The sequence below is a fragment of the Nycticebus coucang genome, chromosome X, assembly GCF_027406575.1.
Source record: "Nycticebus coucang isolate mNycCou1 chromosome X, mNycCou1.pri, whole genome shotgun sequence".
Classification (NCBI taxonomy): domain Eukaryota; kingdom Metazoa; phylum Chordata; class Mammalia; order Primates; family Lorisidae; genus Nycticebus; species Nycticebus coucang.
The window spans coordinates 76022275-76034011 of NC_069804.1; positions in this window are offsets into that span (position 1 = coordinate 76022275).

Genomic DNA, 11737 nt, shown 5'->3' on the forward strand with positions numbered 1-11737 from the left:
TGAAATTTCCTGAGCTCCTTCCGATGTAATTTGGAAACTGAAGTTTCCCACATAAAAGTACATGCTAGAGATCACAGCTCGAGTCTAGTGTTCAATTGCTCCCTTTTATGCCATTGCTTTTACATGCCTACTTGGCCTCCAACCAGATTCTCCAGGTCTGGTGAAGCCTCCTTTTTTATTCTACATTCAGCTGAAAGTTCTTTCTATAGAGCCAGACTCTGCTTTACAACAACTTCCACCAAGTGGTCCTGTTTTCACCCCTTGGAGTCTCATGGAAGTAGTGTGTTTCTTCTTCCCTGTGGCCAACCTGCTGGCATTTAGAATTTCCCAAAGTCTGAGCTGGAAGGGACTGTAGAGCTCCTACAGTCCAGTGCTCTCATTGTAGTTGGGGGACCTGAAGCCCAAAGAAAGTAAGGGATTTGCACAACAGCAGACAGCTAGTTAGTGGTGAAATAGACTAGAATCCACGTACCCACCACTCATCTATAATTCCCTCCCCAGAATCTGTTACTTGCCAGTTCTTAAAATCATTTTTCACAGTCCAAGTATACTTTCCAGACACGTGGATCTGACTAGCAGTAACCAATTAATGCCTAAAGATCAGTAGCTGAGACTGTGAGAGCTCCATGGTGCCTAGATTTTGGTCTGCCTGGGGAAAGGGCAGAAGCAAAGGAGAATTGAGTGGCAGAGCTGTTTCTTCACCACATCCTGAGTGTCACCTTTGTTCTGTCCTCCTCTTCTTTCCATAGGACTAAATTCCATTCAAATAGCCCTCCTCTCATAGCAGGGCAGCCAAGGGGCAACTTTCAGAGGCTCCTTCTAACCTGTTTGCTAGAGGGTTCCTGCTGTGTGACCTTCCAAATCCCAAACCCAGAAACAGGAAGAGTTAGTTTGGCTTGCAGTTTTGAGAAGAAAAATGAAAACATAGGAAGTAGAGCTCCTGAGAACAGAAGCTTCCAACCTTGTGTTCATTTGTCCCTGGAGCAGGATATTTCAGGGAATACATTCCACAGGGGAAGGGAATGGCCTCATTTATTAAAAACAGAACACAAATCCCTTCAAGGTTCGGAAAGAGAAAAAGGGCAAAAGGAGACTCTTAAGGAGAAGAGGGGCAGTTTCAGAATCTCCAGCGCTTCCCATCCCTCTATTTGCCACTTGGAGCTGTCATACTTTGATCTCACTGCTATTATCACCACATCTGGCCCCCACAGAGGCCTTGTTCCCTTTAACCTATGGCCCAAGAGAGAGTCCAACCCCGCTTTCTTGTTTCCCTGAGGATCACCAAAGTAGGCTGGCACTCAGAACCTTCCTTTAAAATTAAAAACAATAGACATAAATTAGTTACAGAACACACAAACAGCAGGGCAACATTTAACCTTTCCAAAGTACATGCTTCTTGTTTTAAGAAGCCTAGCAAAAGCAGGGAAGTGTTTTTTACATTCCCAAATATCTCCCAGGATAACTATTTTCTTGCTCCTAATGAACACTGTAAGGTTGCCTGACTTTCTTCTCTCTCAGCTTTCTGTCACTGGGAGGTGGGTGCTATCTTGTTTCCCTACCACTGTTGCCAACAAGACCAATGTAAAAGGTCTTCTAGAAAAAAATGTTCCAGAAGCCCTAGGGTCCCTTACAGATCTGGTTTCTGGACTGAAGAACATGGCTAGTTCACAGATAGTTGCCAGGGTAAAAATGTGGGTCATTTTTACACAAAGGAACATATGGTCCTTCAAAGAAATCAATTCTGCCTACCTCTGGAGCCTCTGCAGGTGTATGTGTCATATGTGTGACGTGCATACACACCTAACCACTTTACCAAAATTTTAGTTTCATGGTATAACAAGACCCACACCACATAAAAACATACCATTTTCTCCTCTGGGGCCACAGGTAAGCAGAACTTCTTCTAGACGATACTTCCAAGAGCATTTGCTTAGAAAGGCCTTTTCCCCCAAAAGGTCTGGGGACAAACATCAGTTTTAAATATTAAAACAGGCAAATAATTGTTTGGAATAGCATGCAAATCCATATGAGATGCAAGATAAAAGTGGAGACTTCAAAAAATTTTCTCACTTGTGGCTGGCTGCCTGGGATCATCTGGCTCCTGGGGGCTATGTGGAAAATGAATTAATTTTGTTCAGCCATTTGGGGATACTTTGGTGCAAAAGTCTGAGAGGCACAGACTAAAATGGTAAGCTCCTTGAGGACAGAAACCTTGTCTTATTTCTCTTTGTATCCTCATGTCTCATACAGAGATAGCCACAGAGATAGTGCTTGGGGAATATTTGTTTTGTCCATCTGTCCATCCACCCTTCTGTTTATCCATCTTTGCCAAGAAATAATACCAAAACTGGTAGCTTTAGAGTAGTGGAAAGAACTCAGTTTATTTGTCACTTATTAGCTGTGTCATTACCTCTCTGAGCCTGTTTTCTCAGTTTTAAAATGGGGTTCCAAATGCTCAACTCCTGGGTTTTTTAGGTCCAAAGTGTGATAATAGGAGTAAGAGTACTCTACAAGATTCTTGGCAATACATTAATCATAGTTATTAGATGATTATAAAATTACCATCATGACTAGCTCAGACAGTAGTAGGGTTGGAGGAGGAAGAGGTGTTTGGCAGTACAGAAGTCTGACTTGAGATTAAGAAAGCAGGAGCTGAGACCTCAGGAATTAGCCCCAGGCCTCTGAAAAGAAGAGGGCAGATGGAGCCCCACCCCCACTCCACAGCATTAGTGTGCAGGCCAGAAGGAAACCTGGGGTGGAGTGATGGAAGGATCAGATGTGCCTCATACACCTCAGGTTTCCAAAGACCAGATGTGCTTGCTTTCTCTTAAGGCATGTTTGCCAATGAGCTCCTTTGAGGCCCAGCTTGCAGCAAGGGTCATTCATCACTGGGGCTAAAGCACAGTCAGGGATGATGTGTTGACTTGCCTGCTAACAGACTCTGTGACCCTTAGTATGTCCCTTCTCCTCTCTGGGCTCCAATTTCCTCATCATTAAAATAAAAGGATTGGATCTAGTGGTCTCTTAGACGCTTTGAGCTACTACCTACTATGTTTATACGACCCTCAATAGGAAAGGGGGTTGGTTTTGATTTTCCAAAGTTGTAAACAATGTGATTTGCCAGAAATGTTTGATAGTTTGACACTGAATCCTGAATCCTGGTGAAAAAGTAAAAAACAATTGTGGGGGTGAGAGGGATGCATCTGGCTGAGGTTTCCTCTGTAAGTCTGCTGGTCCTTATGGCTCCTTTTGCCCATGTCCAGCTGAACGGACACAGCTGGACATCTCTGGAGCAAGCTGAGACTGCAGTCCAGGTAAGGGGCATATGAATGCAGCAGGTATTTCTCAAGCCCTGGGCTCTGGCCCAGGTACCTCACAATAAAAAATGAGAAAAGGAAAGAAAACCGGAAATCTTATCCACTATATACACCTCATTGTTCCTTCTAAGCAGACCCATTGTCTCAGAAGTCAGTAACAGCTGCTGAGTTGGAATGGCTGACTTCTGTAGTTTCTGGGATTCTTGGATTCTCCTCACCCCATTTCTTTTTTTGTTGTTGCAGTTTGGCCGGGGCTGGGCCTGAACCCACCACCCTCGGCATATGGGGCCGGCGCCCTACTCACTGAGCCATAGGCGCCACCCCTCCTCACCTCATTTCATTCTGTTTAGACCTTTGCCATTCTTTGAAGCTCAACTCAAATATTGTCTCCTCCCTCTTTCAAATCCCCAGCATACTATGTGTCTGTCTTACAGCATGGATCATATTCTTCCTTGTGTTTCAGCTATTTCCTTTCACATATGGATTAAAAATAAAATACATGTTTTGAGTAAAAATTCAATCCTGTATATGTGAATATAAAATGGAGAGCCAAAGTCCCATAACCCCTCACTCCTACTTTCCAGAGTTAGCCATTGTTAAGAGTTTCTTTTTCTTTTATTGTGGTTTTCCAAAAATTTTCTATTGTCAAAGTTATTGAAAATGCAAGAGCATGATGATTTGAATAGAGCATTGGCTGTATAGTCTAAATACTTGGATTTGAATCACAGCTCTCCACTTGCTGGCCAGATCTGCTTGGTTGAATTCTGCCTCCTCTTTGACTCTCAGTCCTCTGCTCTGTAAATTGGATAATAGTTCCTCTCTGGCTATCTCATAGGTTTGGTGTAAGGACCAAATGAGACAAAAGAGATGAAAGCACTTTGGAAACTGAGGGAGCATCCTATTTATCTCCACACTTATCTCTGTGACTTGACCTGTAAGCACCTTTCAAACAGAAACCTTGATCCATCTGAGGCTATGTCCCCACTGCCTCTAGTTCTGGTTTGTCCAGAACAGGCAGATGCTGATGCTGGGTATGTGAAACTGAACCCCAGGTCTGCAATACCTGGAGGTGTTGATGCTCTGCTCCTGACCTGTTTCTACACACACAACTCCTCGACCTGTCTTTGAGCCAAACCTAGCTGAAAAGACCATTTACCTAAAGTTGCTTGGCTTGCAAAATGCTTTTTTTCCCACCAAGTGTGCACTGGCCCAGCCTCATTGCCCAGTGTGCTTTTGTTACTTTGAAAATTCTGTAACTCTTGTTTCTACCCTCTACCTCCGTCAGCTCCTAGTTCCTCAGATTCTGTCTCCAACTAAAGCTTTCCAAGTTCCCCACCCCATACACACACAGAGACACACACACACACACATACACATACATGTGAAGTGATCAAGAAGATTCAATTTTCTAAATGGATCAGATGTAAAACTGTTGTTATTGATATTTTAGTCCAACCTCCATCACTCCCATTCAACCTTTAACAAATAAGGAAACTGAAACTCAGCAAAGGGAAAGGACTTGCCCATGAAGTTAGTGGTTCTGACAGCCAAGTACAAAGGAAAAGGGGTGAACTTCTGCAATTTACTTAAGTTCCTCTGCTGCCTGCTGCGGGGATTAAAGTCAAGGGAACTAGCCTGGGGAAGGTGGGTGGGGCTGGAAAATAGATGAATATGACCAGAGAAGGGAGGATCTATCAGGAGAAGCAGTTGGGACCAGCTGCAAAATTCTCCCTGAAAGTGGAAATAGACGAAATATGACGGTTGTGGTTTAGTGAGTTATTATAAGTCTTGCTGAGCAAGGAGAGGGAGGAGAGAGGAAAAGAAAATGGAGGGGGACAGAAAATGAGTGCAAAGGGAAGAAGAAAGGCCAAACCAGGTGAATAGTGGGGATTGAGAGTGATAGGGTCAATAAGGGCTGAAATGCAGCAAATTAGTGAGAGTCCTGTCTCATGTGGGGGCATCTAGTCACCTTCTAAGTTCCAACTACATCTGCCGCCTGACTTCTAGGCTCTGAGCACAAGAGCCAGTTCTAACTTATTTTCTTAGCAAATTCAGCACTTTTCCACTTCCCAGTGTTTGGAGAAGTGGCCCAGTAGATCTGGCACACCAACATAAGGGCACTATACATCCTAGATTGCCCACTCTAAAACCTTGATCTGACTTAGTCACAGTAACATTGTGAAGTGAATTCATTCCATTCTACAGATTACGGGTAAACTACTTTGCCAATGAAAACAACAAGAATAAAACTAAATATATATTGAGAAACAATACACATACTGATTAGGAATGAGGGCCTTGGAGCCAAAATGCCTGTATTCAAAACCCACTGTACTCCTCATTAGCTGCACAATCTTGCATAAATTGCCAAACTTCTCTATGCCTCAGTGTCTCTATTTGTAAAATGAGGATGATGATAGTGCCTTCCTGAGAAGGTTTGGAAGGATCAAATGAGTTGATCCAAGTATATACGTATAGCCTTTGAACAATGTCTGACATATAGCTAGTGCTCAATAAATGGGAACTATTATTGTCATCATCATTAGTATGTGCTAGGTGCTGCTTTAAGTCTTTTACTTGTATTATGTCATGTAATGATCACTCAGAAGGTAACCGACACACTTGGGTGCAGAAGAGCATATCTGGTCCTTGACTTATAAACCTTCAACAGCATGGCTCTGATTGGAACAAAGTGGGATAGGGGAGGGGTTCTGGAGCCTCCTGTTTTATCCTTTAACTGTTCTCTCTTCCCCTGACAGCCTCATGATAGGCCTTGATGCCTTTCCTCTAGCCACTGATCTAGTCCATTTAACTTTCTCATACTCAGATGAAGATATTGTAACCCTGAGAAGTAATTAATATGCTCAAGCTTACGCAGCAAGTCAAAGGCAAGGTGGGGTATGGGTTGCACCACCAGGCATGGAGGCAATAATTTGGCAAAAGAGAACAGCCTCCTTGGTTAAACTAGAACACAGAACATTCCAGGTTTGGGTGAAAAAAGAGCTAGCAAAGAATGATGTGCAGGAGGAAAGGGGGGGGTCTCTGAGTGTGAACAGCCCCACTGGACACTCATATCTTGTTGGGGCCATCCCAGACTTCAAGTGAACAAGAAAATGCCCTATCTGCATGGGACCTTTCACTGCACAGGTTTCGGGGTTCTGTTGTGGTAATGGATATAGTCCCCTCTCCCTTAAGTGTCCAGTCTGTGGGTTGCGGCTGAACTGGGACTACCATCCAGGCCTTCTTATTGGGCTCCTTGCCTGAGCTGGCACTGTCACAAGGCTCTTTCTCTTCCAGGGTTCCAGGATGACAGCCCAAATTCCAACCCATTGTTGTTAGGAAAGTGGAGTTCTGGAAGGGACTGATGCTGCACCCTTTTCACAGCTTAGGTGTGTGTGTGTGCATGTGATCCTATCTGTTGAAGGTATGCCCCTGCCAACACTGTTTATCTAAGAACCTATATGTTGCCAAATTTTGTTTCCAGGATTTTAGCATGATAATCTGGGGACACTACATTACGGACAATTTATAGGAGAAATTCCCTTGAGAACTTTGGGACCTCTCTGGAGTCCCTTCTTCTGACCTGATCTTTTGAGGCACTCAGGCTTGTGAGAGCCCTGGAAGACTATGAGGGGCTAGCAAGGCAGGGGCAAATACTGTAGGACAAAGCTTGAGTGCAGGGGCCTGAGTTGCTTGCCTCTCTCTGGACTGCCCTCAGGATTCTGTGTGTACCAGGAGGAGTACCAGACAGAGACCAGATGCTCTTGGATGGCTTACCAGCTTCATGCGGGGCTTGTGTGGAGACTGTGACCACCTGGTGTTCTTTTTTGCATTCCCCTAGAATCCCAGGGCATTAATGGATACAAACAAGGTCCTTTTGGCTACTTACAAGAGGGTGGAAATGCAGGAGGGAGAGTACTGACTTCTAAGCTGAAAAACACTCCTCTGACTCCAGAGCACCTTTGTCAATGACAGAGCCCTGGAAGGTTGAGCCAAATTGCAGGGCACGTGTTACTTTGTGTTGGTGCTACACCCTGCCGGGAGATGAGAAGAGGAAAGGAGGCTTCTGCAAGTTCTTCTTCTTCTTCTTCTTTTTATTTTTTTTCCTGAGGCCGAGTCTCACTCTGTCACACTGGGTAGAGTGCTGTGGTGTCATTATAGCTCACAGCAATCTCTAACTCCTGAGCTCAAAAGATTCTCTTGCGTTAACCTCCCAAGAAGTTGTGACTATAGTTAGTTTACACAATGCCCAGTAAGTTTTTTCTATTTTTGGTAGAGACGGGGTATCCCTCTTGCTTAGGCTGGTCTTGAACTCCTGAGCACAAGCAATACACCAGCTTCAGCCTTGGCCTCCTAGAGTGCTAGGATTACAGGCATGAGCCACTGTGCCTGGCTCTCTCTCTCTTTTTTTTTTTTTTTTAATGTTGGGGATTCATTGAGGGTACAATAAGCCAGGTTACACTGATTGCATTTGTTAGGTAAAGTCCCTCTTGCAATCATGTCTTGCCCCCAGAAAGTGTGGCATGCACCAAGGCCCCTCCTTCCCTCTCTCTGCTTTTCCTTCCCCCCCATAACCTTAATTGTCATTAATTGTCCTCATATCAAAATTGAGTACATAGGATTCATGCTTCTCCATTCTTGTGATGCTTTACTAAGAATAATGTCTTCCACTTCCATCCAGGTTAATACAAAGGATGTAAAGTCTCCATTTTTTTTTAATGGCTGAATAGTAGTCCATGGTATACATATACCACAGCTTGTTGATCCATTCCTGGGTTGGTGGGCATTTAGGCTGTTTCCACATTTTGGCGATTGTAAATTGAGCTGCAATAAACAGTCTAGGACACAACTCCCTTCACCATAGTTTCAAAGAAAATGAAAAACCTACGAATATACCTAACGAAGGAGTTGAAGGACCTCTATAAAGAAAATTATGAAATCCTCAGAAAGGAAATAGCAGAGGATTTTAACAAATGGAAGAACACACCATGCTCATGGATGGGAAGAATCAATATTGTTAAAATGTCTATACTTCCCAAAGCAATCTACCTATTCAATGCCATTCCTATCAAAATACCAACATCGTACTTTCAAGATTTGGAAAAAATGATTCTACGTTTTGTATGGAACTGGAAAAAACCCTGTATAGCTAAGGCAGTTCTTAGTAATAAAAATAAAGCTGGGGGCATCAGCATACCAGATTTTAGTCTGTACTACAAAGCCATAGCGGTCAAGACAGCATGCCTGGCTCTCTTCTACAAGTTCTGACTAAGGTGAAAGTATGTGTACTAGGGCCATGAGTGGGGGTGGGGGTAGCTGTGGGTGGGCACTTTCCCAGACAAAGGCAGAAAGAATTAGTGGGTATCATAACTGAGCAGCAAGGGTTAGATGAAAGCAATGAGGCCTGGTAAAGGGGTAAAAGGTGAGTTTTCCACATATTATGGGCACTTTTGCATTTGATCTTTGCCACAGTTCAGGAAGGTAGGTGTTATTATCTTCATTTAACAAGTGAGGAGGCTCAGGCTTGCAATCCTAGCAGTATGGGAGGCTAAGGTAAGAGGATCCTGTGCACTCAGGAGTTTGGAGAGCAGCCTGAGCAAGAGTGAGACACTGTCTATGAAAAATAGAAAAATTAGCTGGGCCTTGTGGCAGGTGCCTGTAGTCCCAACTATTCAGGAGGCTGAGGAAGGAGGATCTCTTGAGCCCAGGAGTTTGAGGTTGCTGTGAGCTAGGCTGACTCCACGGCACTCCAGCATGGGTGACAGAGTGAGACCCTGTCTTAAAAACAAAACAAATGAGGAAACTGAGACTCAGGTAAGTGATATGACATGTCATCTAGTAAGTGTTGAAGCTAGTGTTCATGTCCAAGGGTGTTTTGAGAGTTGCAGTTTTCAGGGCCTCTTCTCTGGAGCTGATAAACTCTGTAAATATACTGTTTTTGCCATCCAGCAATCCTTCTAAGACTGGGCTTCAAAGGCCTAGAAATTATCCTACCGTTTTACTAAAGCTCAGAAAAGTCTAACTATTGGAGTGTATTATCCTCAGTAAGACAGAGACAGGTAAAAGACTGAGACTTGGTGCTTTCAACTGAAAAGCTGCAACAGACTACTAGAAGCAGCACTCCTGTCTGTCCATTTCCCACTTACACAGGGCTCTCAGATACATTATCTTGAGGATTACAGGGAAGAAAAAAATGTTTTCACTTTCTAGGTGAAGAAACTGAGGTTTAGTAACTTGCCAAAGGTTACATAGCTACTGAATGGCAAAGTCAAGACTTGAGATAAGGGTGGCGCCTGTGGCTCAGTGAGTAGGGCGCCGGCCCCATATGCCGAGGGTGGCGGGTTCGGATCCAGCCCCGGCCAAACTGCAACAGAAAAATAGCTGGGCGTTGTGGCGGGCGCCTGTAGTCCCAGCTGCTCCGGAGGCTGAGGCAAGAGAATCGCGTAAGCCCAAGAGTTAGAGGTTGCTGTGAGCCGTGTCATGCCACGGCACTCTACTCGAGGGTGGTACAGTGAGACTCTGTCTTTACAAAAAAAAAAAAAAGACTTGAGATAAGAGTTGTGAGCAAAACTCTCCTTTACTTTTCTGCCAAATGCATTTGGTCAGCAAGGGAAAAAGAGAGCAAGTTCACTGAACCATATTGTTTGACACCAAAGGCAACAAAGCCAAACTCCCTGGGGGGTGTCTAAGCCTTTTGCTTTTTTCCATATGAACCTCTGAATTTTGGAGGCAGTTTTGGGGCATTTGAGGGGGACACTGAGCTCAGTTCTCCAGAGCAGACCTGAGGCTTTGAGGCTTTGGTAGCTGACTATATGGCTTGTTAGTTAAGAGGCTTTATGGTCAGGGTGCCAGGTTTGGTCCAGTCACACAAATGGCAGGAATGGTGGGGGGCGGTGGCAGTGGCGGTGGGTCTCTATTTCCCTCTTGCCACATGTGGTTGCATTTCATGCTTGGTCATTGAGTCATTTTTATACTCCTTTATCCTAATGACACTGGGAAAGAAACCCCCAAATCTCTTAGCCAGCGTTTGGTTTGGTCAAGGCTGCTTATGGGCTTTCCATTCACCTACCCACCTGCTCACTCACTCTTCATTCAATCCTTTAACAAATGTTCCCTAAGTACTAACTGTGTGCCAAACCCCTTCCTGAGCAATGGATATGCCATAAATAATAAGATACAGTCCCTGCCCTTATGGAATTAAAACTCTTATCAGGCAAGAAGACATATAGATAACTAAACTCAATATACAATGACTGCTGATGTAACTGAGCTGTGAAATCATCCATAAAGAGAATGGCTTATGCTATTCTAGTCATAGGAGGTACTGTACTAAAAGAATACATGGGACTTTGCCAGGTTCAGGAGATAGAGCAAATAATTCAACCTCTTTGTGCCTTAATTTCCTTATCTGTACAATGGGATAACAGGACTTACAGGGTTTCTGTAAAGAGTTTATGAGTTAAAATGTGCAAAGAGCTTAGAAAAGTGCCAGGCATACTGAAAACACCATATAAGTGAGAAATAAGTAAAGAAAATAAGGATGAGCATACTGTGAGAGAGACAAGCACATGTAACACATTGGTTAATGAAGTATGGTGTGTTCCAAAAATGCCAGCTGTGTTGACTGGGCAAGCTTGTGCAGTGTTGTGAGCACCAACCTTGAGTGTGGACTTTTACTGAAGGTGATGATTAGCCATTTCTGAAGCTAGATCTTTTTATGGAGCATGGCTCAGGACTCCTGTGTGACATGCTAGTGCTCAACTGGTTCAAGGCTCAAAAGACTGTCACCAACCAGGAAACAGTCACTTGCCAAACCTGCATGGTAGACCAGCCCTGTACGTGACCCAGCTCCAGGCTTATCATCCATCTGGAATGATGGAATTGGGGGAGAGACACACCTCTGCTCTCAAAGAGATACTCATCTAATTGGAATAAAGCATGCTTTTGTCAAGAATCAAATCAGTCCTCTTTATGGGAAGTGGTGGACATAAATAGGTAAGAGAAGCTCTTCTGTGGCCTGAGAGATGCAGTATGTACGACAGTTAATAGCCCAGGCTGACAGTCCAAACTGTGTGACCTTGGGAAAATTACTTAACTTCTCTGTACTGCAGTTTTCCCATAATGGGGAAAATGATGATAATTTGACCTCTGTATAGAGTTGGTGTGATGATTAAATCATATGTAGAAAGTGCTTAGAATAGTTGTTCACAAATATTCTCCATTAAATTTAGCTAGTCTCAGTGACTTAGCCAGCCTACCACCTGACAGGTGTCTGGTACCCCTGAGGTGCAAGGCGGTGGCCTGGAGGCATATAAATACACCAGCCCAAAGTGGCAGTCTTTCTGGAGTGTCAACTTTCCTCCCAGACTTAAAGAAGAAAACACCAATTTTAATATGAAAACACCAGAGACCAACACCAA